This window comes from Peromyscus californicus, unplaced genomic scaffold (assembly GCF_007827085.1).
Source record: "Peromyscus californicus insignis strain IS unplaced genomic scaffold, ASM782708v3 Scaffold_8__1_contigs__length_139910024, whole genome shotgun sequence".
Taxonomy (NCBI): domain Eukaryota; kingdom Metazoa; phylum Chordata; class Mammalia; order Rodentia; family Cricetidae; genus Peromyscus; species Peromyscus californicus.
In genome coordinates, this window is record NW_026294606.1 from 62,375,610 (window position 1) to 62,399,435 (window position 23,826).

At 47.0% G+C, this 23,826-nt stretch overlaps 1 long non-coding RNA gene across 1 annotated transcript; it reads right to left on the reverse strand.

The window, feature by feature from the left end:
- Nucleotides 1-1,350: 1,350 nt before the first annotated feature.
- LOC128104212 (uncharacterized) lies at nucleotides 1,351-23,050 on the reverse strand. The gene is made up of 3 exons (XR_008215913.1): nucleotides 19,362-23,050; nucleotides 18,568-18,721; nucleotides 1,351-4,447 (listed from the first exon to the last, which is right to left on the reverse strand). It is a non-coding gene; the product is annotated as an uncharacterized LOC128104212 (long non-coding RNA).
- Between the last annotated feature and the right edge of the window lie 776 nt (nucleotides 23,051-23,826).

Consider the following 23,826-nt stretch of genomic DNA (forward strand, 5'->3'; position numbering starts at 1 on the left):
GCAGGACAGCGGGTACTAGAATTCTCTTTCCTGCTTCCCTGGCACTGGGATTACAAGTGTGCGCCTCTGCACCGAGCCTTGGTACACGACTTCTGAGGATCCCACTCGGGTCCTTGTGCTTATGCAATAGGCACTTTTCCAACTGAGCCGATGCCCCAGCCCCCGGCACCCCTTCCTCCTCCTCGTCACATGTTCATGGCCAAAAGGCAGGCCCCAAGATGGCCCTGGTACCAGATGCACCCTCGGCTGCAGCACAGAGGCAGTGGCCACTATTGCAAGCCACCAGGACCTGCGAGGGAACACAGGAAGGAAGCTGTTAAACTTTCCACAAAAAAGCCAAGAACGTTTAACCCCCAGTTGGAGCCTCATGGTCTGAAAATGTGATGGGGTCTGCTCTGTCTTCTGCTGTCATATTTGGACAGCTCAGCACAGCAGCCTTTGACACGAAGTAATAATTGTCAGAAGAGGGTCAGGGCTTCACCAGCTGGGAAAACACAAGAGCGCCCCTTTAGAGGAAACGGGGGCCTGTCCATTAGCAGGTCAGGGAACTCACCCTGCTAGCATTTGCGTCCTTTCTGCCTCATCGAGACATCTGACGTGGGTGACACCTCTCTGCGCTCACCCTGACAGGGAAAGGGGCTGGTGATATGCCCACCCTCCTGCTGAATGCTGCCTTGCAGATGAGTCTAAATACCACAATGGTTCTAATAAATAATAGAAGGCAATCTGCAGTTACTGGAAACATCAGGCAAGAGCACCCACGAAATGAATCATACAGGATCTCCTCCATGAGAGCTGCTCCTGTGAGGGTGCAGAACCCTCGGCTGTCAGTGCTTATGCATGTGTGCATGATGTATTCAGGCATGCGTCCATATCTGCAATGATGTCTTGATGAGCAAACACTTGGGCTTAAAATAGAAGTCAGTCTTCAGTCGTCAGTATAAGAAAAGATGCTATGAGAATACATGTTTTTAAAGGTGTTCAGGTAGCTTCCACATCTTCAATAGTATTCCTGTGTGCCACAAAACACATTGTGGAATTTGTTGTAAAAGCTGAGACACACCGCAGACCCTGCAGAGATTCACAATATAAAGTCCAGCAACAGAGAATAGTAAGTACTGCTTACCCAGCACAGGGGACCCTGGGTCAGGGACCAGGGACTGTGTCTTTGCATGACACTGATGGGCGATGATCTGTACGGGTCAGGAAGTCAGGTCTTTTCACTGCCCTTCCTGAGCCCTTTCCAGCTCCCTAGGCCTGAGAGAGGCGAACCCCAGAGATTGAGCGGGGTAAGGGGGTATGTGGGCGGGGGGGGGGGGGGGTGTCGGGAGCTGGTTATGCTTGTTGGTTGTGAGTCTAGACAATTAAACGCTTTCTCCCCAGCTCCTCCTGAGCGTGGCTGAGGCAGATGAGAAGAACTGGAACCCTCAGTTCATTATATTCTCTCATTCTCATCACATAAAGAAAAGGCAGTGGGTGGGGGGTGACAGGCAGTGTGAAGAAGAAAATGCATCAGACACCGTCCTTTGAAAAACAGGAATTTGCTTTTTTTTTTTTTAATCAAATTAGTACTACAGTGTGCTGACTCTGAGGAATCTGCTTTGTTTACTTACTACATCATGGAGAAAGGCTTGGGAGGGGACTCCGTGGAGAAGTACTTGCCTTGCATATGCAGATCCTCCTTCAGTATCCTCCCCTCAGTGCCAGAAGGAAAGAATTCTCACATGCCAGGCCCACTGAGAAAACAGATCACAAAGATACTTCTCCAAGTGCTAAACAGACCTCTTTATTGAAGAAACACCGCTGTATTGAAGTACAGTCAATGCCTTTATTTATTTCTGTGTGTGGCAGATGGGTGACACATGTACATGTATGTGCATGTACCCACAAATGCACAGGTGCCGACACCAGAGCAAGCCATCACGTGTGTCTTTGCCTATCACTCCCATCCTTACTGCTTCAGCACAGGATCTCTCACTGGACGGGAGGCTCTGGACTTGTCAACTGGTCTCTGACAGGGTGCTATGAACAGTCACTAAGAAAAAGACAGTCTCTCTCTTGAACATCTGGTCTTGAGAAAACTGGACAGCCAAATGAAGAATTGTGAAATTGAACCCCAGTTTTATGCCATTCTCCCCAAAATAACAACAATGGGTTAAAGAGCTAAAGTATAAAAATTCCTGAAATTACAGGGGAGAAACGTGTTGACATTTGTCTTTGCAATGATTTCCTACACATGACCAAAAAGAAGCAGGACTATGTGAGGCCAAATGTTCCACACAACACAGAAACAGCTGGCAGTGAAAACAGCCTACAGGATGTGAGGAAATATTTGCAGACCACTTAGACTACCCAAAATACACAAGCACTCCTTCAACACAACTGCAAACAGCGACAACAAACATTTGATAAAACACCAAATAACCCAACTCAAAAGTGGGCTAAGGATCGCTCCATGGAAGGCATGTGATGTATGGGCAAAAGACAGGTGTTCAACACCATTCAACCCCAAGGAAATGCTAAACAGTTTTCTAAAACATAATACTTAATAATGTCATGCTTTTCTATATTGTGGGTAAATTCCACAGTTTTTAGCCTGGTATTTCAGTTATCAATTTATCATCTAACTGCTCCAAATTCCCCCTTTAAGGACCTGATCTGTGGCAGCTGGAAGGTCTCGTGAACCAGTCCCCTTTATCATAAGGGCAATGCTTAGATCCGCCAGTAGAGGTCAGGAGAGGGAAGGGACACTGCATATTTTACTACGTGGGCTGCTTCTATGATGCTCCTGCTGTCCTGCTGGTGGTTGGTGCCTATGCATAGTTGGGGTCATGTAGAGAACACCTTGTGGCATTCTGCCCTAGCACACAAGCGGTTTCAGGCCCTTGGACCTTCTTAATGACTACCCTGCTGAAGGTCTCTCTACACAGACACCAGTATGCTCCAAGCCTCAGGCCAGCAGCTACGCCTTGACCTCTCTATGCACCTTGCTTAACCCTGTACCCAAAGACTGTTGCTGTAGCCTGTGACCTGGCTCAGTTCTGGCCAAGACCACCCTGAAGAGTGTGTTGCCTAGTGTCCTACAACCAAGCTTTCCTGGATGAGAGAGCCCCTTCATTGTGGTTTGAATACAGAATGCGTTCCACAGGCTCATGTGTTGAACACTTGCTGTCCACCTTGTGGCATTGTGTTGGCAGAAGGTAGAAACTTTATGGGGTGGGGTCTAGTTGGAGCAAGTAGGTCCTCTGGGTCATGCTCGGGATGATATACCTGGCTCATGATCCCATTTGCAATTTCTCTGCTTCCTGGCCTCCATGGTGTGATGTGCTGGATTTCGCACACCTGCCCCTTCATGGTAGACTGACACTTCTGAAGCCACAAGTGGAAGAAATCTTTCTCCCCCTGTACTGTTTGTGCTGGTAGTCTATCACATGGGTGTAAATCTAACTCATGCACATCCCCTCTAAGTTTGCCCTTCCCTGTGCACTTTCCTGGCCCTAGGGTGCCCACTAGGCTCCTCTTTCCATGCTTACAGTTACCTCTCTTGCTGCTCAATAGTGCTTTAGAGGTGTCTTCCCCTTGTTCAAATCGTTTTATGGTTTCTGCCTCCTGACTGGACCCACATGGATACTGCAGCAAGGACCGTGATTCAGGCATTGTCCTAGGAATTCAATGTTGGACAGAAAAAAACCCACACTAGAATGAAGCATGTACTGATTCAAATAGCTGGTCCTTGCTGGGCAGCTCTAGGGAGGGACTTGGTCACTGAGGAATCTTTACTAACAGCTATGAAATAACTCAGGAATCATACAGTCCCCTGGCAGGTACCCCTATAGTCACTGTCCGACAGACCGAGCAATGACAGAGGGCAGCTAAAGGTTCAAAGCGACAGGAGACAAGAATTCTGGAAGGCAGACCTGCACTATGCATCTCTCCTGCCCTCTTGCTACAGTCAGACAGAAACATCCCTTTTCCTCCTAAACATGGGGATTGAGACTTCTCTGCATTAGAGACAGCTGAACTCCCATGTTGTAACAAAGATTCAGAGATTCAGAGAATGGAAGACACAGGTCCCAGAACTTAGAAAGAGAACTCATGCCAGACAGTTAACAAAGTTCAGAATATTGAATCTGGAAGGCTCTGTGTGACACATTCGCTGATTCTATTGAGAGAAAAATGATCTTCCCAAAACAATGGGAAGAGACAGACCGGTCAGCCCATGTCTGTGAAGGGCAGACATCCTCTGTCCTATTACCAAGGGGTAGATATATCATTCAACTCTTTTCACCATAGATTGTAAGATGAATAACACAATATGACTAGCCCTCAGGCTTCTGTGCGGCTTTGTGTCTTACCTTCATAAATCAGGAACAATGAAGTCACATCTGGACGTGGGAGACTCAATCTACTGTGGCCTCCTGCCAGGGGCTTCCTGTTTAGTGTGAGGCTGGAGAAAGAAACAAAGGTTGGCAATAGCACCAGAGAATGAATGGTGGTGGGCCAGAGACCAGAGGACACAGCCTCCCTGATCTATCGTCTGAGGTCAGCCACTGTAGAAGACGACTTCAGGACCCCGTGTGAAGGTGGAGACTTCTGATGTTCTCTGTTCGTGGACATAACAGGAGTTCTTGTTTCCTAACTAACACAGAATGGGGTGTGGGAGTGCTCTGAGGCTGGAAACCCAATATAAAAGTACAGTCAGGGTCTGTTCCTTCTAATGACTGGAGCAAGGACCTGTTGTATGCCTTTCCCCTTGCCTCGGGAATTGCTTGGCATGCATATCTCTTCCCTCTTGCTCACATGGCCTCTGTGTGTGTGTGTGTGTGTGTGTGTGTGTGTGTGTGTGTGTGTGTGTGCGCGCGCACTTGTATATTCAAGTTCCGCTTTTTAAAAGGACACGTCATATAACACTCCCCTCCACTATTAACGGCTTCATTTTAACTTATCACATCTGGAAAGAACCTTTCTCCAAACAGCCACATGCCAAGGTACTGAGTTGAAGACACCAGGGTAAGAGTTTGGGATAACACAAGTTAACCCACTAAGGAGGGAGGTAGCAGTGGCCCCACCATCACTGCTCACAAACACTGAGAGTTATGGGATGGGGGTGCTGCAGGACACACACAGTGCTTGCCACTATTGAACCCTAACACTGTGTTTGGAGACAGACCTTTTAGGGAGTTACGGAAAACAAGGCCGTGTGCAAGGGCCCCAATCAGACAGCCGGTGACCTTGCAAGGAGACAATCAGCCGGTGTCTCAATCTTAGGTTTTCTCTGCAATCCTGAGAAATAAATGCTTGATGCTCAAGCCTCCAAGACTGCGGCATCTGGCTGCAGAGGCCTAAACAGACTTAGAAGACAGAAGAGACCAACATTCCCAAGAGAGGGGGCCGCTGGCTTTGCTGGCACTCTCACTGGAAGAGGATCTCTGGGGAAGGAAGGGGACTTGACAATTTATTCACACGGCATAGACGGGGGATACTTCAGAGCAGGCAGGGGTGAGGAGAGAGAAAATGCCCTGGAGAGGCACATTTTGCACGCTGGAAAAGAGATCTGGGGGAGCCTGGAGACGAGTTTGCACCTTCTCCCAGGCCTGCGTGGATTTGTAATTGGCTGCCAGGCTGCTTCTGCTGCCCGTGATGGGTCAGGCCAGTACACCTTCCCACCTGCTGCAGAATTACACACCCTGGCCTGGTGCAAAATGCTATTGCCACAGAGTGATCACGGCTCCCTCTCTCCGCTCTGGGTGTGGGGATGGCGAAAGATGGGGAGCAGCAATAGCGAGCAGAAGTCTGCTTCCAAGCTTTGGGGATCAATGTATTCCCTTGTGTGAGAATGCCTAATAAGTGCTTCCATGTGTGTGTATCTGATTTTAAATGAAATGAATTTCCTACTGTGAACGCCAATGACAGAGCACATTCAATAAGGCTCTAGCCTTCCTCTCTACTTTCCTGGGGACGGCAACAGGAAGGATCAACTCAGCTTCCAGCTAAACAGTGGCCGCAGTCTAGAGGACAGAGGAGACAAGAAAGAAGCTGTGTCTACCTGCAGATTGTTATTCAGGGAATAAACAGTGTTGGAACCACTCTAACGGGAAGCGATTGAGCCTGTATTGCAAGCCCTGCCACTAGGGGACGCACTGCAGGTCAGCATTGGCCAGGAGCAAGAGGGAATCCAGTCTGTGACTTACTCTCAACCATCTCCATCCCTAACTTTGTAAAACCTGGCTGAGCCCTTGACTCTCTCAGCCTGTTTCCTCCTCTGAAGAGAGCAGTACTGTTGTCTCACAGGTGCCTGTGGGCCTCGAGTAAAGCGAGGCTTGCTGTAAAATTCAGAGCTGCGTAAGACAGCAAGGCTTACGCCAGATGTGGTGGTGCCCGTGTGCCTGTAATCCTGAAATCATGCGGAGGCATGAGGGTCCTGGGATGGAGACTAGCCTGTCTTGAGGAAAGGAGAGGAGGCGAGGCAAGGTCTACAGCTGCAATGGCGGAGAATTAGCTTAGCAGTTACTGGGGAGACTTCTGAGAATTCTTTGCCCTCGAGCGACATGTTCCAAATTTTGAGCCAACAGGAAAGGGCTCAGGAAAACAACCACCACCCAAAACAAACAAATAGGAAAAATCTCTGCAGGCGTGAAAGCCAGATGGTGAGTCTCCTGCTATCTATTACTCAGTCCCATTTTAGAGGAAAGCCTGCTGAGTCGTGTGGTGGGTGAGCTGTGAGGGAATGGGGATGGTTAAGTCCCCTTCCTCTACTGAGTCCCAAACACCATAGACCAGAGAACTGCAGAGCACCTGAGTAAAGACGCACTGGCTACTCCGCATGACGTCACTGCTGCCCAGGAAGCCTCGAGGTCACGTGGAGGTGGCACAATGCAGAGACTAACTGTTGCTGCCTTGGGTTCAGCCTCTCTCCCCTGCCCTGCTGGCTCTGGGTTCCAGGAAGATTCTGGATCCTCAGTGAGCCTTAATTTCCCACATTGTGAAAGCAACACCTTGAGCAACACCCCAAACTAACACACTCACAGGACAGAAAACTGAGCAGTGAACACGGCGCCTAGTGGGAAGCCAGAACTCAACTCAGGTTCCCACTGCTGAAGGCTCAGTGTAGACCAGTCTGGGGAAGAAAAGTCCTAGGCGAACCCAGTCTTAGAGGATCCCCCCCGCCTTCTTACCTTCAGAGGTCAACTAGGTTTGCTTGGAGAGTTATAAAGAAAATCTCTTATTCTTGTGTCTCCACCAGGAAGAAAGGAAGTACTCACAAGTACTGTGAGCCTTCTCAACAAGGTCTGCTCTCCCTGAGTTCACCTACAGGTCTTTAGAGCCTCCCTGGCCCAGGGGAAGGGAATGCTCTGTCCAGTCACCTGAGCCAGCCCATCCTACCACATGAGAAACACTACTGATGTCCACAGCCCCCCACAAGAACCCCCACCTTTTACCATCACGTGGCCACAGTCTTGCTTATCCAGAGCTCTGCATTTTACCCAGAACGTTATGTCTGGTGGTTAAGAAAACAATGTAAGACAATTATAATGCATCTACAAGGAAAACAACACCCACACATGAGCACAGTTTTTGTTCTGTTTTTAAAGAACTCAGGTACTGCATGAATGGTGGGATTATTGGACATGGGATGGGAAAATAACTGTGATTGTGATGTGAAGTGCTCTAATGGACAGAGTGGAAAGCACACAAGCACCGAAGGGCCGTGTGAGCAGAGAGAGGAAAGTCTGAGAGAACCATCTGGAAATGGTTCTCACTGTGAAACTAACCTTCAAAACCGAAGAGAAGTACATCATCAGATGAACAAAGGTGGAGAGGACTTTATTGATAGGCCCTTGCAAGAAACTCTAAAAGAAGAAGCCGTTTGGAGAAAAGAAAGGTTATCTATGCCGGAAAGTGAGCTCTCCATGGAGGGGGAAACACAGCAGAAAAAAGGTGAGCGGGGATAATAGCCTTCACTTTTTTTAATTAATTGATCTAATATTAAATTTTTTAAATTTGTTCAAAATCAGAACAACAATATATTCAGTTATGTAGCACACAATGTATGAGGGGACACCATCATGCACCAATGACACAGAGGATGAGAGAGAGTTAACGGGATTCTTCTGCTGTGTCACAAAAACCCTCAAGACAGATAGTGTGATCTGAAAGTGACTGTGCATTAGTTATAAATGTGCAAAGTCTGGGACAAGCACTTAAAAAAAGAAGGAAAGATGGGTAAGAAGGAAAAATGGGTTAAAAGTGGAGGAAGTGGAATCAGAAAAGAACACTCAGTGTTGGGGACCGACTGGAGCTCTCAGGTAAGTATGCACAAGGCCCTGGTTCTGTTCCCAGCAGGAAAGAAGGAAGGGAAGGAAGCTGGGTGGGAGAGGGGAGGGAGGGAGGGAGGGAGGGGAGGACAGAGGGAGGGAAGGCCAGTTAAAAACCATAAGAACAGACAGATGGAAGGGAAATGGGCACAAAGATCAAGGGGTGACACACAGAAAACATCTAAGCAAAAGTTGTCAGAATGGATCAAAAAAGTAGACCAGCTGTAAGATATCTAAAGAAACCTAATTTAAATATAAAAATACACATCGTTAAAAATAAACGGATGGGATTTGCCGTGTTGATGCTAATTCTAAAAAGCTAGAGCAGCTTTCAGACAGATCTGACTTCAGAGCGAGGAATGGAAGCTGTCACGGAGAAGGAGGGGCGTTACATAGAGACAGAGGGGCCAGTTCTCCAAGGGCATGTAACAACCCTAAGGCATTAGCACCTAACAACAGAACCATACTGCATATGAGAGTGGCTAGGAAAAATACACAAATCCACCACCACTGTCAAAGACCGCCATATACACTTCTCAAAAACAGACTCAAGAAATGGACCCATCAGTCAGCATACAAACCAGTAAGAATGTGGTTGAACCAGGAGGAGGAGGAGGCACAGTTTACAAAACATAGTGAAGATGTAAGTGAATGCAACTGCATCGTAAACTGGACCTGAGTGACAGCTGTCTACCTCACCAGCAGGACACAGTCTCTTCTCACATTGACATGGTGCCTCCTCCGAGACAGATCGTAGTCTAGTCACACAACAACACGCCTATATAAACGTAAAGGAATAAAGATCAGAGGGTGGGGAGCTAGCTCAATGAGTAAGAGCACTGGGTGTGCAAGCATCCAGGATTTTAGCTCTCTAGCACCCACATTAAAAAGCCAGACATGGCCACACAAGCCTATAACCCCAACCCTGGGGTGGAAGGTGAGACAGAAGTGATGTGGAATATTAGTTGAAGCTGTGTTACACTTGTTTATGCTGTGGAGCATTTGTTTAATGATGCAAAGATGTGTTGCATTCCTTTATGTTGCATTTGTTTAACTAAGTGAAGCTGTGTTACTGTGCCTGTCTAAAGCATCTGATTGGTTTAATAAAGAGCTGAATGGTCCTCTCATCTCCATACTTGTGTCATGATGCACATGCCTGCAATCACGCGTGCATACCACACATGCATACACAATAAAAATACTTTTTCAAGTTATTAAAATTGTGGTGTGGTGCATATACATGTTTGTGTGGGTGTGTGCATGGTGTGCATGCAGATGTATGTGGAGAACTGTGGTTGATGTCACATGTCTTCCTCTGTTGCTTTCTATTTTATTTTTTGAGATAGGCTCTCTAACTCCACCTGGAGCTCAGCAATTCAGGAAGTATGGCTGGCCAATAAGCTATATGAATCCACCTGTCTCCACGCCCCCCATCCCACCCCCACCCTTATCCACACCCCCATCCCACATCTAGGGTTATGAACATGCACTGCCATACCTGACCTTTACAAGGTGCTGGGATCTGAACTCAGCACTTGACCAACTGAGCCATGTCCCCAGTCCCTAAAAGGTACACCTTTCAAGACATGGAAGAGTTGAAACACATCTAAATGCACAATAGTCCCTATACCTGGTTTAAATCCTTTTTAACACACAGCCAGTCTTGTCTATATCATCTCTCCCACTTTTTGTCCATAGTTATTTTGATACATATCTTGTTCCATCTGTTTTAGCCTAACTAAATTATACTCTTTTTAAAAATATAACAGTGCCATTATCATACCTCAAAACAATCTAATTTGTGAGATGACAGAGGCCTATATTCTATGTATATATAAAAGTTACTGATGGGGTGGGTAGCTCACAGTGAAGAGTTGGTCATGCAGGCATGAGGGCTGAGTTTGCACCCAGCACCCACATAAAAATCTAGGCATCATGGCACATGCTTGTAATCCCAATGCTGGGGAGGCAGAAACAGAAGGATGGCCAGCCAGCCTAGCCCACTTGTGACCCCCAAGTCCCAGTGATAGACCCTGTGTCATAAACCAAAGTGGAAGCCAGGTATAATGGAACACACCTTTAATCCCACTTGAGGGGCAGAGGCAGGCAGATCTCTGTAAGTTCCAGGACAAACAGTGTTATGTAGCAAGACACAGTCTGAAAAAACAAGGATGTCTCCTAAATAATGCCACCCAAGGCTGACCTCTGGCCTCTGTTGGGGAATATTACTTTAACTAGGCAAAGATGTGTTACATTTGTTTATGTGGTGGACTATTACTTTAACTGTGTGAAGGTGTGTTACATTTGTTTCTGCTGTCTTTGTTAACAATGTAAAGATGTGTTACATTTGTTTATGCTGCATTTGTTTAACTATGTAAAGATGTGTGCTGTTTACCTTGCCTGCCTAAGGCACCTGACCAGTCTAATAAAAAGCTGGAGGGCCAATAGCTAGGCAGAAGAGGGACAGGCAGGGCTGGCAGGCAGAGAATAAGTAGGAGGAGGAATCTAGGCTTGAGAGAGGAGGAGGGGGACAGAACGAGGGATAAAGAGAGGGACGCATCCAGGGCCAGAAGCCAGGCAGCTGCCAGCCAGGCATGGAGACAGCAGGAAAGTAAGATATACAGAAAGGAAAAAAAGGTAAAAAGCCCCAAGGCAAAATGTAGATAAAGAGAAACAGATTAAAGTAAGAGCTAAGCTAAGGCCGAGCATTCAAAACTAATAATAAGTCTCCTTGTCATGATTTGGGAGCTGGTTGGCAGCTCAAAAGAAAAAGCCTGGTACAGGGCTCCACGGGCACACACGTGCAGAACTGCCCCACCCCCACCCCCACCCCCACGCACCTCCACTCATGAATGTACACACAATAAACAATAAAAGCTATAAACTGAGGCAATGAATTCTTAAATAGAATGTGCTCCATCTTATACTTCACTCTGATACTGAAGCCAATTTCCGATGTTGAATTCTTGGTTTCTTGGAGTTCCACAATGGCATTCTAGAACCATCACAGGGAGCCTTGCACACACATATGTAGGTCCAAGCTGAGCATACCTATGGTGCCCTTAGCCCTCAAGGAAAAGGGCCATAGAACTGGGCTTGGAACCATTTGGCAGGGAAGTCCACAGTCCTATCCCTTGGCCAGGTAGGTTCCCCATCCCACAGGAGAAGGTGGTGTGGATGGCAGGTGTGAACAGTCTGTTCTCACAGATGGTTCTGGAAGGGAGATGGAGCTTCTGCCATCCTGTCCCCCGTACCTTTTGAGTTATCACCCCACTTCATAAATACAAGCAAACACACACACACACACACACACACACACACACACACACACACAGAGTGTAGGCTCGATGTGTCACAGGAAATGGGGTGGGGGATGTACAAGACATATTATCAAATAACCCACAAGGGTGAAGGTCAAATCGAGCCGCAGCATTGAGCATCCACTAGGTAGAAAGCAAACACTGGAGAGCAGCTTCCTATTGGTCTGAGGTGATTCTCCCAAAAGAAGCAAATAGGACTTAAGTCACATTAACTCACTTGACATTCACATAGTCTCCTAGATGGACCATAATAAGGCAAAGTTCATGTAAGAGAAGCAGACCTAAACAGAGTTGTAAAAAACATATTCTAGAACCTTGATGTGATGCCGAGAAGGACTGCATTTTTCGTCCTTTGCAGCAACTAAAGTGCTTATCTCCTAGCACTTCCCTGGAAAGGGAGGTGTGTCCTTTGATCAGAGAGACAGGACTCAGTCACCCTGAGCCATTTGCTCCAAGTGGCATCTTCATACTTGACTGAACACACTGTTAGAGCCCCCCCACTCCTCACTTGGGGAATTTGCGTTATCTTTCCAGCTCCACTCCCTATCAGCTCGTATCCGAATAGGAGAGGTGCTTGAGGGTACTACAGAACACCAGCTCTCCACAGAGGCAACATGTACTCAGCTGCCTGAGAGTGAGGCCCAGGCTCTTTCCACAGAATGGGGAGGAAAAAGCAGGGGCTGCGTCCTGAGAGGAGGTGGGACCAGGAAGCTGGGCATCGCCATTTGAGAGAGTCAGGCCAAGCCCCAGATGGTGCCTCCTTGCTGACTCTGAAAAAGAGCTGCATTGCTACCCATGTCTCAGAAGAGAGAACACCCAGGCTCTGGGACACTGTTATGAGCAGTGGCCACTTGGTAGTCTGGGGCGTAGGGATGGCACTTGTGCAGCCAGGGATCCTGAGAGATGGCGAGAAGTCACAAGCCATTCAACTCTTCCTCTTACCCTCTGTAATCTGCAGATGGGTTCTTACGGGCCACGTGTGAAATGTCCCCTACGGGCTCATGCATTTGAGCCCTTGCTTCCAGCTAGTGGTGCTGTTTGGGGAGGTTGCTGAAACTTTGGGACTAGGGGTCTGGTTGGTTGCCTTGGAGCCATCGGGGGTAGAGGATTCAAGGTTGGCCTGGCCTCTTGTAGACTGCTCCTTGTCTGCCTCTACAACATGACCAGCTGTCTTGGGCTGCATGCCTTCCCCCATCACAAAACTGTGAGCTGAAGTAAGTCCCCTCTCCACAAAGTAGCTTCTACTGGAATTTTGTCATAGCCAAAAGATATCTAATACAAACGTGTTCACTGTTTTCAGACTAGCACACATCTTCCTCATCAAAAGACACCAACTCACTAAACACCCTCCCCTTACAGATCACTTCACCTTACCTTGGGGTGAGAAATGATTACCCTGCTGGATCAGAACTATCTGGATTAATGCCCACTGCGTTTCAGGCCTACTCCTCACTCGGAAAGGCTTTTTAAGTAGAAATGAGCAGGGGGTAAAAACCCATGCATGGCTCTTAGCCCTCACTTTATCATTTTCTCGTCTTTTGTGTAATTAAAAAAATAAGTAAATAGAATCTTATTTAAAGCCGAACACCAAGGCTACCATTTCTTTTTTTTTTTTTTTTTAGATTTTTCGAGACAGGGTTTCTCTGTGTAGCTTTGCACCTTTCCTGGAACTCACTCTGTAGCCCAGGCTGGCCTCGAACTCACAGAGATCCGCCTGGCTCTGTCTCCCGAGTGCTGGGATTAAAGTCGTGTGCCACCACCGCCTGGCAAGGCTACCATTTCTAGTTCCCTCACAAAGCTATCCAATCAGGGATGAAGTTTCACCTTGTTACCATGGGCAACCAGGAGTTGCCCCTCTGCTCTGAGAGGCCTTCTCCAGAACACAGCATGACTGTTCTCTAGACTATGTTTTCTATGGACGGGGGATGCCCCTCCTCAGACCTCCAACTTCCTCCAAAAAGCTCGGGCCCACCTGCTTTCTTCTCTTTCCAGACACTTTCGGAACAGAGCAGCTGGTGAAGCATGCAGTGCTCAGCAGTCTCCTCCAAGGTGGGAGGCCAAGGTCAGACCGCAGGGCTGCTCAGCCGGGATGCTAATGATGTCACTTGTATAGGACATTTGGTTTACATATGACAGCCACCGAAAAACTCCTGTGTACTCCAAAGATGACATCATAAACAAGTCTCAATCACAAGGATTTTAGATGGAGAGACGATTCTCAAAAGTAAGTCCAGACAAGCCGCCTGTCCACACCTACATGACATTCCTCCTCCTCCAGTTTTGCACTCCAGTTTGGTTTTGTTTTTTTAATACTCTGGCCTCATGCCCAGCACCACAGAATGAATCATGACAAGCCCCCTCCTCACTTTCCCAAGAACTCTCACAAGAAGGGTGTCTGTGTGATTCATGTCTAGCCAATGAGACCTAAGGGAGAGTCTGTGAAAAGCGTTGCTTTTCTTACTAAACGGATAACAGACATCATTACTTCAGCTCTCCACTTCCTTTTTTTCTGCCTTGAATACAGACATATTGTATAGAGCTATGGCAGCTATTTTGGAAACACAAGATAAAGAAAGCCTTGGAAAGCCTTAGTCTACTTGGATGCTAAGCAAATACCACAGACTGGTAAGTTATAAATGATAGGAAGCTATTTCTTGGAGTTCTGCAGATTGGGAAGGTAAACAGGGCGTCAGCAGATTTGGTATCTGGCTAGGACCCACTTCCTCTTTCATAGACAGCTGTATTCTAGCTGTGGGAGGGGAGAAGGGGCTCTCTGTAGTCTTTTTCATAACGGCACTGATCTCATTCCAAAGGGCTGCACCCCATGACCCAACATCCTTTGAAAGTCCACTTCCTATCACTATCAAATTGGGGGTGGGAGGGTCTTGATATATTAATTTGGGGGAGACACAAACATACTATTGTGCATAGTCACTCTCAATATTGTCTGTTCCTGGTAGGTTATCCAGCACTGACTTCAGAGCTTGAAAAATATGACCTGGAATTTACATGGTACTATCATACACAGATATCATGGGATTCCATGGTAACTTCAGGTGAGAGTAGTTTGGAATTGCTGTGAATCCTACCTAGATGACTTAGTTTGCATCAAGGCTGATGGCATCTTTTGCCCCAGTGGGCACTGGCCGGTCTCTTTCTCCTCAGGATAGTCATTAGGGCCTTCCATGCTGGAGCGGGCCATGCCTGCCTGCATGCCCCAAGACACTGGCCAGGCCAGACTCCAGTGGGTTGCACTGCTGCTTTAGAAGGTATGACACTCCTTCCTCTGCCACGACACCCCAGGGTTCAGATGAGCCCAGCACACCTGGGAGTGGTCGGTCCCCTCTCTTCTCTCCTTACACACTGCCTTGAACACTCCAGTCGCTTCCATGTCCTCGACTGGGTGATACAAGATGAAGTTTTGTGGGCCTTGTGACTCCAGTCCTCATGATACTGGGCAGACAGAACACTGTGCTGCATCGGGGCACACATTCCTGAGCTCCCTTCTCCTGATGGCATTTCTGTTGACCGTGGATTAAATGCTAATATCCCCAGATTCTCATACTGAAACCTAACCATCAAGGCAGTATGGTAGTGGGAGGTGGGGCTTGAGCTGATCCCAATCCTGGGACCCTCATAAATGGGCCAAAGAGACAACAATTCTCCCCTGAATAAAGATAACGGGGAAGCTGTCACCTATAAGAAAGAAGGTAGTCCTAGACAGGACCCCCACCCCCGCCCCATGCTGGCCTCTTCCAGCCTCAAGAACCATGGGAAATAAGTAGCATGTGGGAACCAGCAGCCACAGCTCTTTGTCACAGCAGCTCGCCCTGACTAAGACATTGAATTCCCAACCGGAGGGGTCGGCAGGTCTCCAGCAGTGCACCTAACTGGCTGGAAGCCTGACCCCTGACAAGGCCAGGTCAGAAAGGGCTTGTGTTGCAACTGTAGGCCGCATCTGTCTCCATCCAGATGGTGCCATTGCCACACCGTCCTCAGACGCACTTTGGAGCCCCTGGACTGCGGATGATAAACTTCAGGAACCCTTGCATAAGCCCAGCGCTAGGAGAGCAGAGCAAGGCTCCATGGGCAGCAGAGTCACACAACCCATGTTCCGGGCCTGCTGGTAGCGCAGGGATGCACACCTACTTCTAGGCTGTGTGAGGGCTCGAAATGAAGATAGAAAAATCTAATACTTCATTCATCATCCAGTCAGAATGAAACCAGTCATTTCCCCAAACACCACTTCTCCTCCACAAACAGTGGCCATAAAATCAGAGGCTCTGAAACTTTAAGAGGCCATAAACCCTTTGGCAACAACACCAAGCGTAGAGAACACACATGAATAAATAAAAACCAAAAGCTGTTGCGGAGACATGGCTGCGCCCTCAAGGACACAGAGCAACAGATTCATAGCGGGAAGAAACAGCCCACTGGGCCCAACAGCATCTCACAGGACCCCTGGGGAACTGCCTGCTGGGCATCCGTTTCTAGAAGCCCTGAGTCGAGTCAGCAGTCCCTGGCCTGTTGGACAGAGATGGGCAGGCTGCAAGTCAATGTTAAGGCCATTTCGTGGTAAAGAGTAGCCTTGCTGAAGGACACCCAGGAGTACAGACCCTCCTCTAAGGAGGGCGAAGGTGTGCATTTGTTTCTGGGACTACCCACACTCCACCTTCAGTGGCTGAACAAACTGCTTCAGGCAGAGAGCGGTGCTCCTGGGGGCTCTGTTCTGGAATGTGTGTGAGCAATGCTTCGCACTGCAAGCGTCTAAAGCTCTGGCTGATTTCTCCGTTGAGAGTTGCCTACAAAGAGCCCACAAACCTTGCAGCCTGTTCGGGTCGAAGTCTTGTCCTCAGTTTAAAAACATCCTTTCCCCTGTGGAACTCTAGGGACAGATTATGTAAAGACCTGCAGTGAGACCCTTGATGGGAGGCAGAATGAATACGCCTCGCTCCCCTGCACTGCTTTGCTAATGGGAACACAGCTGGTCTCCATCCAATCTCTCCTTGGGCTGTAAATTCAGCCTGCCAGCCCTGGGAAGCTTCAGGGATAATTTGCTGTAGAATTAGCATTGTGGGGCTAGGGAGATGGCTCATCTGGTGATGTGCTCATCACACAACCATAAGGATCCGAGTTCGATCCCTAGCACCCACATAAAAAACCAGGCATGATGTCGTGTACATGTACATCCCATCACTGGGGATGTAGAGACAGGAAGATCCCTTGGGTAAGTTAGCTAGTCATAGGAGCTGAATGGATGAACCTCCAGGTCTCAGCACGAGACCGCGTCTCAAAATACAAGTTAGATGGCTCCTAAGGAACAATTCAGAAAGTTAGCTCCTGGTCTTGAACTGCGCGTGCATCGTGGAAGACATTTTACTTTTCTTAAAGCTCCTTCCATCTCGAAGTACACCTCTCTGCAACCAAGTGCCCAATATAATCTAGCAGGGCTACGCCAGTGATCTAGCTTGGTGGTGGAGCATTCACCTAACGTGGGCGAGACCCTGCATTCTATCACCAGCACAACCAAAAAAGAAATGTCTACCAGGCTTGAAAATATGAATGCATCTCTGGAGTCAGGAGGTTGGGTGCACAGAGGAGCCCGTGGGACAGAGCCTGGCAAATGGGAAATCCGCTTCATCTGCTACAGCAGGTGGTTGGGGGAGAGAGGTAACAAAGATAATAAAGATAAAGCAGGGTAGGGAATGAGCCTACCATAAGACCTGGGGAGTGTAGCTCAGTGGTCAAGCACTTTCTTTCTTTTTTAAAGATTCATTTATTTATTATGTATACAGCGTTCTGCCTGCATGTATGTCTGCAGGCCAGAAGAGGGCACCAGATCTCATTATAGATGGTTGTGAGCCACCATGTGGTTGCTGGGGATTGAACTCAGGACCTCTGGAAGAACAATCAGTGCTCTTATCCACTGAGCCATCTCTCCAGCCTAAGCACTTTCTTAATATGTGCAAGACCCTTGGTTTGATCCAAAGCAGAAGTCACACTAGGTTTCCTGACTATGGCAGGACTGGGCTGGGTGAGGAAGACACGTGAATCAGGAGCAAAGGAAGGAAGGTGAGGAGCGCCAGCCATGCTGGACATTCTATACAGTTATCCTCAGCACGCTTCACTAGGAGTCTATCTTCTCTCCCCCTTCTGAGATAATGTCAACATGAAACATAACCCTTTAAAAACCAGCAATACAGGCCTGGAGAGATGGCTCACAGTAAAGGTCAGCAGGTACAATTGCTCTCGTCTGACAGAATCTCCTTGTGTTCTACCAGTATCCCTGGCCATGTGGAAGGGCTAATGCAGAAAAAATGCTCATCCATTCATCCTGACAATTAGTGTGGCAGGAACGTCACAGTTATTTCAGACCTTGGCTCTGCCCATGAACTTGAAACCTTGAGAGAACTATGTGATCTTGCCACTTCTCATCAGTGCCCCTATAGTGGGCAGTTCTGAAGGAATGCAAGGAATGCTACCTGGAGTAACAGGTGACTCGAAGAGCCTAGAAATGGCAGTATGAGACACCGCTGACCCCAATGTGCCCACATCCCCACTTCACCCATGTGTGCTCTATTGGGGGCCTCCAAGGGGGTACTACTGTGTCTACCATCTGGGAAAGGAAATGGGAGGTAGAGATGGCACCTCAGACTAGAAAAGTCACATCATAGACCTAACAGCAGCTACTCTTAGGATCCAAGTCAGTGACACATGCAAAGAGAGGAGCTGGCCAGGTGGGGGACGGGGCCAGCCAGGACAGACCCAGTAAGAAAAGGCTCTAATGTGGCTGGATCAGTGGCCTTATTTTGACAAGGAGCTCAAATAATAATCTAAAGGATGTGGCTATTTGTGGGGATAAAAGAACTTATGTAGGGCCAACTACTATCCCTTAATAATAGGACAAGTCCCCTAGAAAAGGGAGCACCAACCAGATTCTTCCAGGGGACAGGAGAGGCTTCTGTGGTGAAATGGAGCTCTGTGGGACTTTGTGAGTTCCAATCCTGTTTGAAGGACTTTAGTGGGAGCAATCCTTATCTGCGACCTGCATTCTTTCTATACATGAAGCTGATTAGCTACTATTACCTAGAAACAAAGAAAAATTACTTGCAATTATTCTAGATGGAAAAAAATAGTGAGGTTAGGAAGTATTTTCTTACTCCCACACTGCCCATTAACAACTATAACTCACTGATTCAGAGGAATGCAGTACATCAGAACTTGACTCAAGTCCCAAGGGGATGTGGTCGAGAAGGGTCTACCTTTAAAGAGCGCCAATTAAAGTAATTACCATTGTCACAGAAATTACTGTTTTTAAGACTGAAGTCCTTATCAGAGATCACTTAGGAAGGGGCGAGGGGAGGCCACACAACCACATGACCATTAGGGAGAAAAAGAGCCAAGCATTGTGGAATCCTACTGCTTAAATACTTCATGGCCACCACCATTCATGAAGGGATGCTGAACTTCCTGAAAATTTCGAAGATCTGTCAGCCAGGAACCCAGGGTGGAGGGACACATGAGGACAGCCACACACACAGTGGAGACACATGGCTGCCACCTTCCTCCTTCATGAAAGTCTCTCTTCATATGCAAGCTCCTGGTGGTTTAGATGCTCAGTAGGGATCAAAGAGAGAAAGAGGAATAGGGTCTCTCCACAAGGAACATGGGTCGAAGAGTCTGTACACACAGGGTCTAGGGTCTAGTTCCATGGTAAAGCACTTACCTAACATGCCCAGAGCCTGGGGTTTAATCTCCAGCAACACACACAGTAGGTGTGGAGGCATGTGCCCCATGTGTGAGCCTGGTGCTAGCAGAAGCCAGAAGAGTCCCAGATGGAACTGGAGTTACGAGGTTGGGAGCCACTGTGTAGGTACTGGGAATGGAACCTGAGTCTTCTACCAGAGCAGCAAGTTTTGTTAACTTCTGAGCATCCCTCCAGCCCTGATGAAGGCTCTTAACTTGGGAAGGAAAGGACAAACTTTTCAATTTTTCAGGATCCTATACACAGATAAAAAACAAAACAAAACAAAAAGACCTCTCAAAGTCAGTTTCCAGGACAATGAAATTAGTGAAACAAACACAAATCTTATTACTTACTATTAGGTTCAAAAAACACAGAAACGCTGTGTCCAGTTGCCACAAAATTTTCTAGAAGTTTGCTGCTAATTTCTGTCCTCACCTCATTACCAACGGTTAACAAGTTTGTCTCTGAGTTGTCTATTCCTAGGGCCACATTTTGAGCCACTCTAGTCTAGGACAGCATGTCCCAAAAGTAGTCACCTTAATACCTATTCCCCAAGAGGTGAGTTGCTGCATAGTCTGTGTGGTCATCACACTGATCCTGCATCACCATTTATATATATATATATGATCCTGCATCACCGTTTCAGCATTGACCCAGACTAGGGAATACTAGAAATGGTCTGACATTCAAATAGTGTGGAAAGTGCTACATACTGGGGTTAGGGAACGCGCAATGATGTAATATAGGTGCTGAGACACACTGGGGTTAGAGAATGAGTATTGCATACTGTGGTGGTTTGAAAGAAAATGGCCCTCAAAGGGAGTGGCACTATTAGGAGGTGTGGCCTTGTTGGAGAAGATGTGGTTTTGTTGGAGGAAGTGTGTCACTGTGGAGGCAAGCTTGAGGTCTCATATATGCTCAAGATACCACCCAGTGTCTCAGTTCACTTCCTGTTGCCTGCAAGATATAGGGCACTGGGCTACTTCTCCAGCACCATGTCTGACTGCACACCACCATGTTGCACCATGATAAATGGACTAAACCTCTAAAAATGTAAGCCACCCTAATTAAATATTTTATAAGAGTTGCTATGGTCATGGTGTCTCTTCACAGCAGTAGAAACCCTAAGACACATGGTGATATAATATAACTGCTGAGAAATCCTGGTTTTAAAAAGAAATAAAGGAAACATCCTGTTTACCCTTTATGGAGATAAGTTTTCCAAACAAGTATTATTACTTCCGTTTTCTCTCCCTTTAAATTCGTTTTTGTGGTACAGGAGATCAAACCCTGGGTTTCACACGTGCAAGGCCAGTGGTCTACAAGTGGGCTACAGCCCTCACTGATTCTTACACTTCTGTTCTGTTTGCTAGAGTACATGCTGCCAGCCAGGATAAGACGTGCCTGCTCAGGGCCTGGCCTCTCCAGGGAATCTGTCCACAACACTGAAACTCAAAAGTGAAAAATTCCCCTACCTGGGTCAGTACTGAGATGGTGGTGCTGGGATTAGTGTATGGACCGCACAGGAAATGCAGGGCTGGCTCACTTCTCCTGGTGCTTAGGCACTTCCGCTGCTCACACTTGGCATTTTGGAACTTGCCTAGCACTTTGTGCTCACAAGGGCATTAGTGAAAGGCTGCTTGGGATAAACTCAATGCTATGAGTCAGGGAGTTCTGACCTGCTGGCTTGAGGGACACTTGTCCTTCCCTAGCTCCTTCAAGCTAGTCCCCAGAGTGGGTTTTCTCAAGTACCTGGCATCACACATGCTAACATGCAGCCAGTTTCCTTACTAGGGGCCTTTGAGTTCCGCTTTGAAGTGTATCTGACTTCACTGAGCTTCCGGAGTCCCTTCTGATAGCATAATTATCCACATAATTCAGTGTCTGACAAGGAATGCTAAGTGCCATTCACACTGAAGTTTCTAGAACCAGCAACCAGCAGCATGGATGTCCCTGAACTCTGCTCACCACCTCAGCCTCACGAGGCAACTGGTGACAAGTCAAGCTAGAATCCATCACCTTTCACAGACTTGAGTTTCTGTGACTATTATTCCAATCCAAAGTCAAGGCCACTTTCTTGTCCACTGCCCAGCCCTTCTGAGGCTTTATATCTATGGGTTTATTAATTTAAAATCTACTCTAATATATGTAATTTAAACATGGGAGTTTCCATCCTAAACAGATGGCTCAATCATTTAATCTCAGAAAACATACTTGTTTGCATGATGATATAGGAACCTTCCTCATCTCAAAAATGGGTTGCTAGTCCTGAGAGACCTCAAAAGACTTGTCACAGACACAGGATATAAATAGGATGACCTCAGACTATGCCTTAGGCTTCTGTGGGATAGAAAATGTGTCAGCCAAGTCTTTCAGTCTTTGATACAGGTTCCAGGAGAAGGGTCTGATTCCCTCTGCTCTTGAAGGAGGGCCAACCGTGGGCACTTGTTTCTTACAAGAACATGGGAACAGAAAAGATTGCTACCCATCTTCATCGAGTAGGTTAAAAAGGGGGTGCAGATTGCTTGGTAGTCTATCTCTGGGGATACACAGCTTAGAACCCACAGTTAGCAGGTAAGAAATGTCATATGTCCTGAAGACACCACACTAGTAAGACCACAGTAGAACACACAAATGTACAAGCATGAAAAAAGCCCAAGGTTAGTAAGCACACAGGTCCCAGGCCAGATGCAGAGTGTGGGTAAGAAGAGCCTGGAGAAGTCTCCAACCATGGACTCATGCAGCTGAGGTATGTTGTGGGATATCTGAGCAAACTGTAAAATTTACTGTTTTACCTTGCTTGCCTAAGATGCCTGATTGGTTTAATAATGAGCCTGAATGTCCAATAGCTAGGCAGGAGAGAACAGGTGGGACTTCAGGGAAGAGAGAAGAACTCTGGGAAGAGAATTGAGAGATGCCAGCAAGATACAGAGGGAGGCAGACATAAGTTATGGAGGAAAGCTAATGAGCCATGTAGCAGAATGTAGATTAATAGAAGCGGGTTAATTTAAGTTATAAGTGCTAGTTGGGAAAAAGCTTAAGGTAAAGGCCAAACTTTCATAATTAACAATAAGTCTCCATGTCATTATTTGGGGTCTGGCGGGCCAAGAAAGTCCAACTACATTTGGCACTCCAATGCATGGCACAACCACACCAATAGAGAAGTCATGCCTGCCAGTGCTGCCACAGTTGCTATTTGGGCTTCTCTGTGAACACTCACAACGGTCAGCTACAGCTCTTGGGGACTCTGGAAAGTGGGCTCAGCAACTTCCCAGAGCTGGGACAGTTAGACATGGTTCTCACTGCTGCCTGTAGACCCAAAGTGGGCAGAGCCAGCTGCCAGTGCCATGTACTAAGCAGAGCCATGCCATTTAAGGCTTGGCTCACACAGTCAGAAAAGGCTGCAGACACACAAAAAGTCAGGTTCAGACTGAAAAGAAATCTCTGAATAAGTACAATGTTTAAAAATATACTTAGATGCTAAAAAAAGGGAAAAATGAATAAAAGCAGCCATTAAAAGAGTTTAAAAATAATGAAGTTCATAAAAAAGGAGTAAAGTAATATAAAAAGAATAAGTCACATAGGATGGGAAATACACAGGGCGTCTGGATCCTGTATGGTGCTTTGTTAACTTTAGATTTTTTTAATGCTGATGAGTGAAGGGCAAATGCTGCTGAGAGACATTAGGTTGTAGAAAAACTGCTAAATTAAACTAGCCTATATATTTTAAGGATGTCTTAACAATGGAAGTCAGGCTGGGCGGTGGTGGCGTACACCTTTAATCCCAGCACTCAGGAGGCAGAGCCAGGCGGATCTCTGTGAGTTCGAGGCCAGCCTGGGCTACCAAGTGAGTTCCAGGAAAGGTGCAAAGAAACCCTGTCTCGAAAAACCAAAAAAAAAAAAAAAAAAAAAAAAAGAATGGAAGTCAGAAAATATGTTGCATTGGGGGAGAGGCTATGCCTTTGTTTTCACAGGAAACAAAAAGCTATGGATTCCTTCAAAATTTATGAAGATGAGATTTGATCAGGGGAGACCTCCTGAAAATCTTGGCTGTGGACATGAAGAAACAAAGAAAAATTACAAGACAAGTGACGTATATGCTGATTCCTCTACATGGGAACAGCTCTGAGACTGGATAATACATGACAAATCTTGTTGGCTACAGAGCCCTCATGACTTACTATTACATGCCGTCCTTTCATGTGGCATGAATGAAGATTTATATTAGTTTGGTTATACAGTCCAAATTGTCTTATAAAGCTGACAGATGTCTTTTACCTGCTGCTCAAACACAGAGCACAGAATCATTTTAGCTGATTTGTGCACACCACACATTCCATACTTGTGTTAATGCAGGTATGTATGTTGGTGTGTTTTCAGAACAAAAGGACCAGACATCAATGAAGACAAGTAGCCCAGGTGATCCAGGCTCTCAGAATGCCTC